This window comes from Dendropsophus ebraccatus, unplaced genomic scaffold (assembly GCF_027789765.1).
Source record: "Dendropsophus ebraccatus isolate aDenEbr1 unplaced genomic scaffold, aDenEbr1.pat pat_scaffold_1214_ctg1, whole genome shotgun sequence".
Taxonomy (NCBI): domain Eukaryota; kingdom Metazoa; phylum Chordata; class Amphibia; order Anura; family Hylidae; genus Dendropsophus; species Dendropsophus ebraccatus.
In genome coordinates, this window is record NW_027208631.1 from 38694 (window position 1) to 51411 (window position 12718).

A 12718-nucleotide genomic window follows, 5' to 3' on the forward strand; every position below is an offset into this window, starting at 1 on the left:
GAAGGAATAAGCAGGAAATATGTGGGCACATACATGCAGCACTCTCTGTCCGGGGAGAGAGGGGTTACAACTATGAAGACATTACCTCCACAGTCCCTGTCCTCTGATGCAAACCCCAGCCTGAAGTGGATCTGCTATGATTTGGAAGGTGGGGTAGACTCCTGGGTCAGAGTATAGTGCTGTAGACCCCGCTATTCAGACCATTGCCCTCCCAACTCCCCTACCACCCAGTACAGAGAGCTCTTAAAACCAAAGCAAAGCTCTTAAACAGGTCACAATTTTTAAAAACTGTGAGCTCTTAAACCAAAAGCTGTTAAACCAAGGTACCACTATATATAATATATATATAATATAATATATATGTGTTGTGTGTGTGTGTGTGTGTGTGTGTGTGTGTGTGCGCAAATGTTCTAGCTTATCATGTTAAACATAGGTCAGTTCATTAGAATGTACACTTATTCATACTCCTCATTGTGATAACTAACTTTTTTGCATATGCCCTATGACATAATCAGGTGTTTAAAATCAGGTGTGACCTTTTCAGGTTCAATGTACTGGTATCTGCTGAAATACCGAGAGACTTTGTAAATAGTCTGGATTACTATAATGTAGCATGTATGTTATACTCCTGTTAATTCAATTGCATCTCCTAAAATCATTTCTTTTTTTCGGCATTCAAATTTTTAATTGAGATTTTTTATATGTAAAGCAGATAAACACGGCTAATGACAAGCAATATATGATAAGTACAACCGGGGAAAAGAGAAGGTACCTAGGGGAATATACAGTAAGACTGGACATTTAAAAAATAGTTTCTCCAACACCAGGTTTAGCCTCCTACAATCATCTATTTCTTATATGTTTTGCTCAACATACTTCATCTATTTATATGCTTATGTGAGTCTTGTAAGGGGAACTTTGGTTTAGAAAGATTAAACCCTGTTCAATCCCTATCCTAATCTAAGCTTGTTTATAACAGGGTTTTTATTACATGAAGTGGGCTGCATGTCTTGCAGTACATCCTGACTCACACCCTAAAGCTGCAGAAAATCCTCACTTCCTGGTCCATTCTGTCTCCACTCCTCTGTCCTTTCCCTCCCTTCTGAGGCATATTTGCCCATGTTTCTCTGCCATTTTTCAGAAAAGTTCATTATCCCCTACCTTAAATATAGTAGTTAAGTCTTATGCCTTGGATAAATATATATCTATCCTAATAATATAGGAAGGAAATACTAAAAGGTCAGACTACATGGACCAGTGGTCTTTTTCTGCTGACAATTTTCTATGTTAAGCTCTATTTAGCATCATCCTATTGACAAGGCGGTAGTCCTATTTTTAGTCCGCCTTGCTTCATTAACTGTCTCTGTCCTAATTAATCCAAAAGAAAAGAATAGTACCCGCCGTCAAGAGATAGATATCAGAATCAAGACTTGATACAAATCACTCCTGAACACAAAAATGTGTGTACTTCCTCTTTATTTAAGGAACTTTTTTCTTTTATACTTTTTGATGATTAAAGTCACATGAATATATTTGACACAACATGATTGCATACTTTTTGATCTTTAGACACATACTGTATATGGTATATTAAAAAGTGCGTAGTTTATATTGCTGCTAGATAATGTGTATATAGATTTTAGGATTTTAGGATTTTAGGTGCTGGCTTTTGGCAGGCTTTCAAAACGCTCTTCCTCATCCAAACAGGAAACCAATGTAACTGTGTGGAGGCCTTAACTTGCATAAGCTGTCTCAAGCAAAAGCATATCTGATATATTTCATTAAGGATTATATAAACTCATGGTACATTGAGATGTTTTTATCTTAATATATAATACCACCTTGACACTATCACCTTTCAAAAGTATTTTTTTTTACACAAAATTGCAAAGCAAACTATTGTAAATGAGTCAGGAATAGGGAATGCACCCATTCTACAATTTTTTGTAATAAGAAGTGTTTCTGATGGTCAATGGGTCATTTTTTGTAATTATAGAGATAATTCAGTTAACTGAATACTGACTCTGTTATTTGGCTGGTAAGAATCAACTGTCTGGATGCCCACTAATTTTTCAAATAAATTTTGCTGTTATTGCTATAGCACTTGATTTAGCAAATGACATAGCCCAGTGACTACATGGTTATGAAACTCCAAAAGTTACGTAAAAAGAGTAGCTCGCAAGCCTGGGCCATTTGCACAAACTCCCATTATCCTAGACCAGGCTTATATTCATGTTTGCACTTTTTTTTTCCCTCCTCATGTTTAAAAGCATTTAAAAGTGTTTAAAAGCACTTGCATTTTTTCTACAGACCCATACAAACTCAAATTTTTTGCGACACCATTGTATTTTGCAATGACCTGCTTAATTTTTTTCAATAATGTTTTCCCCTTGCACCCTGAGGCCATGTTCACATTCCGTTCCATTCCGTGACCATCTGGTGTCACAGAACAGCCGGTGTTACTTAAGATCATACCGGCCCGATACTGCAGTGCACATCCGAATTCCTGCTGCGCACATGGAGCGTGCGCCCGGAGCTGCACACTCCATTGTGTGCACTGACTGGTTTTCAGTGAATTGCGGCCGCAGAAAACTGACATGTAATTTTTTGCGGCGCTGCTAGGGATCACGGCGGGAGTGTATACTATGTGTATACACTCCGCTGGGATTCTCTCAGCTGCATCACTACATAAGTTCTGTAGTAATCACGGCCGTTATTATTGCAATCGCAACAACGGACGTGATTACTACAGAACTTACGTAGTGTGAACATAGCATGACATGTTATGAATGTTCCTCATTCAGTACAATTACAACATTAGGCATTATGTAACTTTTAATTGACTGCTTTTCAAAAATTACTACTGTGTTTATATTGCTCTATTGTGATTCTTTAACACTTGCATTTTTCGGTCTATGGGGCTATTTAAAACATCATTGTTTTGAAGTTGATAGCAATGGATTGAATCAATGCAATTCCATCCGCTGTATTTTCCCATCTTTATTTTATCGTTCGTTCTTAAAAACGGCATTAAAATAATGTACCTGCCTATTATTTCTGGACACTATCTACCGAACAGCATCCGGAATAATAGCTTTCACGAAATGTAGAGTCGTCTGGCGGCCATACTTTACACTAAAGTGAATGCCCGAAGTCAATTTTAAAGAAAGAACGTTCCTGCAGCCGATACAGAGGTATCAAATGCAGGAACGTGCCGAATGCACCCCGCGTCTGGCAGTTTTAACAGTGTCCATTGCTATGCAACAGACGCTGTTAAACTTTGTGGGAACAGAGCACATAGTAACTGTATAGATCTATGTTATCGGCGCTTACTAGGGGCTGCTGAGGCAGCATGTATTGATGGCCATGCCAGGACCAGCATCAGCATCAGATCTTCACTGAGGCTGGGCTGTAAGTGTGACAGATCTGCCACAAGATCTGGTCACTATACAACCAGGGATGGCTTTTGATGTTTAATTATCTGACGCAGCTGATCGGGCCACATCGGTTAATAGTCCGTGGTCCCTTCGTGGCTAGACTGCCTAAACCCATTCATCTCAGAAGTAGTAAGCAGCGCGTGTGCAGGGAACTGTAAGATGTTATACAAGTAGCTTGCGGGGGATAGAAGTAAGTGAGTTTGTGTTTTTTTTTTATAGCAGCCCCAGCACCATAAAATTTTTCTATATCCTGATACCCCTTTGATGTTCTTATCCATTGCCTACAAATCTGTTTGACTACAATATGTTAAGCTAAATGTATTGAGTTTTATCCTCATAATTTGTAATTCCTTTTTCTGTGACATTTGTGTAAGAAATAGGGGTTTCAGTTATACTACAGGTGTGTCAGGGGAAATTCAATAATTACACAATAAACTGGCATTGTGTCAGTGATACAGATATATATTGGTTGGCATGCTAGAGGCCTGGGAATGATAAAGGTGATTATAGAATGTATTGCATGCGTAATGGATGAAGGACTCAAACGTAATAAATATGTGTAAATATACAATAAATATAGTGATTTGTGAATGCAACTATTAGTGCCCAGGGCACCCAGGGCATGTAGATACTCTAGATCAGATAATGCTTTTTGCCCCTAAAGATTCCCATACTGTTACAAGTATCATGTAAGATTTATATATTGGATTCTTATAATGCATGCCTGAGGATTGTACTGTATACATTAGGTGTGAATATCCTCCATCACTGGGAATATATCCATGTGATGCAACTGAGCTTTGAGATTTTTCTAAGATATAGAAAACGTGACGCAAAACCCTTTGCACTTAACAATACATTTATTTTTCTGTTCCTTCTGGTGAAACAAACTATGACATCGCCATGTATATAGTGATGATATATATTGTATTTTAATAGAAAGAATAACTTAGTCTGTGAAGAATAAATACAAATGCAGATATATATTTGTATGTGAAGCAGACCGAGTCAAGGGCATATTTAAAGAGGATGCAAGAAGATGATAATTTCTACTGGAATTAAAGCATTTTTTGGATAGATTTATACAAACCTGTTCAGGGTGTGCGTCTCAGAGTGTACAATACTATTCCTACATTCCTTCATTATGATCCCAAGTCTTACCTTTTTTTAAATGCAGTTAATGTTCTAGGCTGCCAGGGAGATTGATTTCTATTAAAACTCTAATATAGAATAGCTAGTCACTTCCTCACTGGATGCTTCTATTGATCTATGCTCCCAGGCATTGGTTTTTTCACTTATAAGCCCTGTAACCTTAAATGGTATAAATTGGGGTGAACTTCTTACCCATCTTTCATGAATAAATAAGCATTTGGTTACTAAAGCCAGATCATGTTTTTCCCTCTTACAGCCATAGATTTCAAACGGTACTACATCGCCATGCAGTTTATAGCCATAGGCTGTGTTCACACAATGTTTTCAGTTCTGTTTAAAATTATGTCCGTCATTTTGAGTCTAAAATAAAGGACGTCATTTAGCTGTCTGGCCTCCCTGTAGTCCGATGATGGCTGTGGGTACACTTTTCTAGTTGGGGGTTACTAATTGGCCTTTGGATGTGTCTTATTGAAAGTCTATTGAATTAATAGTAAAAAACAGAGAAAGAACAGTGACAAAAGAAAACTGCATGTGAACAGCTAATAAAAAACGTATTCCGTTTGCAAAGACGTCCGAATTAATTGTCATGATCATATTATTTTGATATCCCGCTGTTATAAACTAAATCCGTGGTCAACTAAAATGAACCAGGTTCCCACATGATATTTGTGAATTAGATTTTTCATACTAAGCTATGTTCAACTACGTGAAGAGCATATACATGTGTTATACGCTCCGGCTGGGATCCCATAGAAGATAAGCTATGTCCCACCGCACAAAGTACCGACAGTAACAACGGCCGTACTTTTAACGTAGTGTGACATAGCCTCAAAATTATGACCACAGAAGTAAAACAAGTAAAACCGCCTAAAACAGAAGTTGGTACCCTGACAAGCCCTACTCACCTGATTAGAACTCCATCAGCGCGTCAGGCTTTCTGATCGTGTTCTTTGCGACCTTCTGAAGGCCACGGCCTGCCAACGACATGCCTCTACAAAGTCATGCCTGAGCAAAACTGCGTATATTGCCTGTTACATAATTCTGACATTCAATATACTGCACTACAGTAGTAGTGAAATGTACTGTATGTACACTATACAACAGTAAGCACACTAGTGTAAAAGTTAAAATTTTTTAAAATAAAGCATCATGAAATAAATCTCCCTCTCACCCCCACCGGCACCAAATAAATAAAATTACATTATTTTCCCTATTAAAATATACTGTTACATAAGAACACAACAATAAAAAAAAAAAAAAAAACTATGCGTTTGGTATCACTACTGTTATTTGAGTGTGACACCACTGCTCCAGAATATCGTACTCTGGGTACATAGAATTATAAAGCTTTGCATATTCTTGATTTACCTATTTTTTTATATGTACTCCTAGAAGGACCCCATTGGCACCACATTTCCCTCCTTCCCTGCTCATCTGTAATAATTTTTGGCTATGATGGTCAAATGTAAAGCACTTTAGGGTACAAACCACCCCCAGATACGCACATACGCAGCAGATACGCAGCAGATTTGATACTGTGTTCAGTTATTTAGATCTAATCTGCTGCGTATGGGCTGCTATCTGCTGCGTATCGCAGCAGTAAATACGCAGCGTATAAGCCGTGTGTGTTTGTACCCTTAGGCTTGTTCACACTACGTATATTTCAGTCAGTATATGTATAATCATTCAGTCAGTATATTTTCAGTCAGTATTTGCAACCAAAACGCAGGAGTGGATTAAAAACACAGAAGGCTCTGTTGTCTCACAATGATGAAATTGAGTGGATGGCCCGCCCTTTAATGCAAATATTGCTGTTATTTAGAAACACGGCTGTTATATGAATAATGGCAGTTATTTACTGTTATATCCCTCATTTCCACTCAATTTCAACATTGTGTGAACGATCCTTTCGTGTTTTTTAATCCACTCCTGGTTTTGGTTCAATACTGAATGGAAATATACTGACTGAAATATACGTAGTGTAAACGATTGATGCGACCAAAATGCCAATTTTGCACTTTTTTGTGTTTACGCCATTTACTGTGCAAGAATCGGGAATGTGATATTTAATAGGGCAATTACGCACACTAGCAATACAAAATATGTTTGTTAATATGTTTATTTATTTATATTTATAAAATGGGAAAAGGGGTATTTAGACTTTTTTTAGGGAGGAATTTTTAGTATAAAAAGACATTTTTACCTTTCTTTTTTCTTTAAACTAGAAGTCCCCTTGGTAATTTCTACATACACAGCATTGATCTCTCATAGAAATCAATGTTTTGTAATATACACAGCTGATCATTGAGATCAGTGCGAACATTGCTCTGGCCTGCTGCAGACCAGAGCAATGTGTTGGCCGAGCTGGGTCAGCGTCAGTGCGATGCTGGGCCTTCTTGGCTAGAAGAACGGATCTCCCCCCCACTAGACACCAGGGACTACAGGTACAGAGCATTTAAATGCAGCTATCAACCCATTGTTTTCAATCCACTCCTGGTTTTTGCTTTAAAATACTGACCAAAATACTAAGCAACATACTGTGTGGGAACATAGCTTGGCCTTTATTATTAAACATACCACTTTAGTTTAGGCCAGATTCACAAATCCCGGATCCACAGCGGATTTGAATCTGTGAATTTTGCAGTGAAATCCGTTGCGGATCCTTGCTGTTAGTTTTCTATGAGAATACATACTAGCAGCATGATTGCATCCCACTGTGAGTACGTAAGTGACAGTCCCGGTAACCCTCCACCGTCCGTGCATACTGTACCTGCTCCATGCTCAAGCTTGCTTCTGGGCTCCTGGCTGATCTGGACATCCCATTAGTCAATCAGTGGCAGTGGCAGGGCAGGGCATTGTAATCATACATATTTGCAAAAAAAAAAAAAATTTACTGTTAAAAAATTATAAAACATTAGAAAAGCTATACAAACTGCATAGCCCTGTACTCAGACTGACCTATAGGATAAAGATATCATGTCGTTTTACAGTAAGTGCAGTACGTAAACACTGACCACCCCCACTGCCACCGTGTTTTTATTATTTTTGGTTACTAAGTGTTAAGACGTTGGAATAAAGCTTACCATTTTATTGTTATTCGAGCTGTGGATTCTCTATAATTATAAGATGTCTCCTATGTTTAGCACCTGTGTATAGTTTGCAATATTCACTAAAAAAATTATTCTCAGACCTGTGTAAATGGATGTAGAAATATTTTAAGTTCTAACTATTGATAAAAAATGTTACATCATTGCAGCTACAAGATCTAATACAAGCTACTAATACATATGCAACTTTTTCATAATCTTGAATACCATATAGAATTTTTATGAAGCATTAGACTTTCTGCCTTCCTCTTATTTAACACCTGTAATCAGATAATCTGTAGCCTGAAGGGATTAATACAGTACCATATTTGCATATTTGTGTATATATAATTTTAATAGCATCTATAGTAATAGCAAGGTATAGCAATTGTGTTTATGTGTGTAACTGTTAACGGTTCGCGCTCATTGGAGTAGCTGGGTGGGAATAATAATTCATGGAAGTAAATCTAGCCACCCAATTGCTGTATTTAGGGAGATAGTAATTTCCACAGAGTCTTGCAGATGCTTAAAGTGTATTGTATCGTGCATAAGAATCACTTTTGTGATTTAAAAAAAATGTCTGTTATTACCCGCGATTTACGAAAGACGGGAGATCAATGCACACATGTATTGAATAACGGACGCATTTCAGAGACGAGCTTAGTCTAAGAAACTTGTCTCTAAAACACATGTTTTGAGGTTTTATTTTATGGATATCGATGTTTTTTCCTTTTTTTCCACAACATGTAGGTCAGCTGAATACAGTACTATATATATATATTATTATATGTATATATGCAAAAATGCTTGATAATGATCTCGTGAGGAGGTCGAAACGTCGCATCTCTTGTACTCCTTTGTATTTTTGGAATAAATCACCTTTTTCACTCTTATGCTTGTGTGCTGCGGAACATTTTGCATACTTTTGGGGATCCCCAGGCCAGGGACTGACTTCTGTGCAAGCACCTGCTCTGACTCCTGGATGTGCGGCTCTTTTTCCTATTCTATATATATATATATATATATATATATATGTTGTTTTGTTATTTTTTTTACCCATAGTAAAGAATTCCTGCACTGTAAAATAGATATTTAAGCTTACTCACATAATTTACACAGTCTGACATTATATAATTAGATAGTTAGCAAAGATCATAAGATGTAAAGATTCATAAAATGTGCCGAAATGTCAAATTTGCCGCAGCCTAGGAAGGTTCAATAATAATCTAATCAAGCTGAAACCAGTTTAACCTCACACTGGGAAAAGATATCTTCCTGACTCCATAAATAATAATCACATTAATTCCACTGATCATCAATCATTTAATTTATTAATTAAGCAATGATTTAGCAAGCAAGGCATATACACCAATTCCTATTATTTTTTTAAGGATTATAGTTGATACTTCTGTACACATCACTCCTCTGAGGGTTAGTATAAAAATATGTCATTTTCTCCTTCTGGAAACAGCATTTTCTTTCCTTTACTTTGATTTTTTTGTCAGATATACTGAATGTAGTCTGTAGGTATCTGTGTCCAAACTATGAAAAAAAACTATATAATATATAGTAGCATAGTCCATCAAGTTTACATACAGAACCCTAATGTGTTGATCCAGAGGAATGCAAAACCTATATGAGCAGATGACAATTGCCCCATCACAGGGCGCAAAAAAATCCTCCAGATTGTAAAGGCAATCAGAATATCCCTGGATCAACGTCTTCTCCACTTATATCTAATGCGCATAACTTGAATATTATATTTTCAGAAAAGCATCCAGGCCTCCCGTGAACTTATTTAATGAATCGACCATGACAACATCATGTCCATAAGTTCCACTATCACTGCTCGTACAGTAAAGAATCCGCGTCTGTGCTGGTTGTGAAACCTTTTTTCCTCTGAATGAAGGGATGCCCCCTTGTCATGGTTATATGCTAGTTGTAAAAGATCACTACAAGATCTCTGTACTGTCCCATTCGTATATTTTGTACATTGTGATCAGATCGCCCCAAGACCTCTTATTTCTAAACTAAAGAATCCCAAGCTTGATACCTGTCTCATACTGTAACCCACTCATCCAATGTATTCTTTAATTTCTGTCTCAGATCCATGGAGTTTTTCCTATGAGTTAAACATAGCCTTCTCAAGCATTTCACTGCACTAGCTTTCAGCTCTTTCTCCTAACTGATTCATCTCATCAGTGCTTCTGTTTACTAGGTCCAAGTCTATGTAGTTCTGAATCTTAGTTCATCTTTGGTTTGATACAACTGGTACTTACAGTCTCCTGACTATAAATAATTAAATAAATTGTATATTTAAAAGAAGATTTTAAGTGAGTTTTGTATTACAAAAAACTTTTTTTATTTACAATACTTGTTGTTACGCTGAGATATTGGAGCATAATACAACTATTCAGTCATAAACACTAAGAGCAACTAATCAGCTGTTTCATAGATGTGGTATCTATAATTTTATAGTCAAGTCGTAATCATGGTGCTATTGATTTTTTCAATTTTTTTCTGTTAAAAATGGCTACATCAAACAAACTGATGTTTTAAGTAGTACATAAAGGTAAGATCCTTATTCTATTTATTATGTAATAAGAGTGCAAATCCAATTGAGTTTTATGCGCTCAATTATCGCTCGTGTCTTGTCTGATGTAGGTTCCATGTAGTAAATACAGCCTGATTATCTCTTGGAAACTGACAGGTTTATAATAGAGAAAAGGCACCCACCACGCATTATGTTATTTAATTCTGGTTTATAGAATTTATGGGCAAAAATTGTTGAGCTTTTGTGCATTCTCCATGTACATTGTGGTATCTGATAAGCAGCAGTGTAGGTCTACTATTAGACCATAATGGAATCGCATTTTGTTGGTCATCATTTAAATACATTTCTGGATTTAATAGTATTATAGATTATTGTTATTAGATCTTTGTTTGCGGATTTATTCTGTTTTGCCAATTTGTTTTCAGAAAAAATGCTATAGTTATTATGGTACTGTACATTGTTTGAGACTGCCATGTACAATCTTAACATATTTATTGGTTCCAGGACAAATATTTGCAAGTTGAAACACTTGTATACCTGAGATCAAAACTCTATGTAAAACTAGTAATTGATTTTAAGTGCCCAAAATGTAACTCCAAATAGCAAAAAATGAAAAATAAGAAAAATAAGTAGATAGCTAATACACCTCAGCCAGCCATTGACACAAAAGCCGAAAGAGCTGCTGGAAGCTGGAAGTCCACTTGTTATAGACATGAGCTTCTTCAATGTATGTCCAGGGGTTTACCCTTTAAATTCTAAATGGTTAGATCTTCCACCAATAATGGATCTGGACTGTCTATAGCATTGTACAATGGTTCAGAAAAGAGCATAGTATGTTAAAAATATTGTAATCGAGGGCCATTGTATCTTGAGGACCGGCTGTGCTGTAGTTAACCTGAAATGACACTTCAAGTTTTAGGGCTATTCTGTTTACTTAGTTTTGCTGAGTGTAGATGGGCTAAATGTGTTTTATTCTTACAACCAATATGCCCCCCCCCCTTAAACAAAAAAACTGGGAAAGAAGCGATCAAAAAGTCACATACAATAATTGGTAAAAATGTTATCAATAACCATATAATGAATAAATTAGTAGATTTTATGAGTTTTGGGCTAACCTTTATTTACTGGATGATTTATTCATTACATTTTAATATAAGGAGTGTGAATAAATTGGAGGCCATACTTACAATGTTTATTCTTACAGGTAGAAGATATGCCAGTGGACAAGCCAGGGAACATACACAGCCAGCATCTGTTTGTAGCCTGCCGTGCAAACCTGGAGAAAGAAAGAAAACTGTAAAAGGAGTCCCTTGCTGCTGGAATTGTGTGAGATGTGAAGGTTTATCATTACCAGGCAGACGACTGACCTGTGATCTATGTCCTTTAGATCAAAAACCAATACAAACCGCACTGGCTGCACACTAATCCCTATTATCAAACTTGAATGCACTCTCCTTGGGCTGTTGTTCCTTTCTTTATAGCCATTATGTGGATGAGTGGCAACAACATTTGTAATCGTCACATTTGTGCGATACAATGATACACCCATTGTGAAGCATCTGGGCGTGAGCTTAGCTATGTGTTACTGACTGGGATTTTTTTTGTGTTATGCATCACATTTTTAATGATTGGAACTCCAGATTTTAATCGTTTGTTCTCTGAGACGTCTATTCCTGGGCTCGGCATGTGTTTCAGCTATGCTGCATTGCTCACAAAAACCACGATTCATCGAATATTTGAACAGGGAAGAAATCCGTGACTGCCCCAAAGTGTAAAGCCCAGCTTCACAGTTGGTCATTACTTTCAGTCTTATATCTGTTCAATTGCTTGGGATTTTTATATGGTTTGTAGTGGATCCCCCCCATATCATTTGTAGACTATGGAGAGCAAAGAACACCGGACCCCAAAATGCCCGAGGCTCTAAAGTGTGAATTTCAGAACTTTCTTTAATTTGTTCCTTGGGATACGTATTCTACTGATGGTTACATGTACTATTATGCTATTAAAACTAGAGGAGTGCCAGAAACCTTCAATGAAGCAAACCCATCGGATTTACAATGTACACAACCTGCATCATTTGGTTAGCTTTTATTCCAAATATTTTTTGGAACAGCACAATCCTCAGAAGGTTAAGTCCTGATTATCTACACTAATACCTGTCTTTGACTTTGAGGACATGTTCCCAAAACGTCTTTGTTTAATGAAATAGCGGCCGTTGTTTTCAAATTAACGCCCATTATTTTATCATTGGGGCATATATATTATTTTGATAATTATTCATGGCTGCCATTATGAAAAAATTATTTAAATTTGTTTTTTTTAAACCAAAAAGATGTTGTTGGAACATAGCCAAAAACTATTATTTTTTAAAAATTTAAAAAAAATATGGCATTATTTCTTATCTAATAATGTACTATGAAAATGGCTGTGTTGCATATTTTTTTATCCATGTGGCACAGAGGGCTGTTTTCCATAGAATTTAATGGCAA

General features: G+C 36.7%; 1 pseudogene; it reads left to right on the top strand.

Moving 5' to 3' along the window:
- The first annotated feature begins 11417 nt into the window (after positions 1-11417).
- LOC138774989 (metabotropic glutamate receptor 8-like) lies at positions 11418-12362 on the top strand (annotated as a pseudogene).
- The last annotated feature ends 356 nt before the right edge of the window (positions 12363-12718 follow it).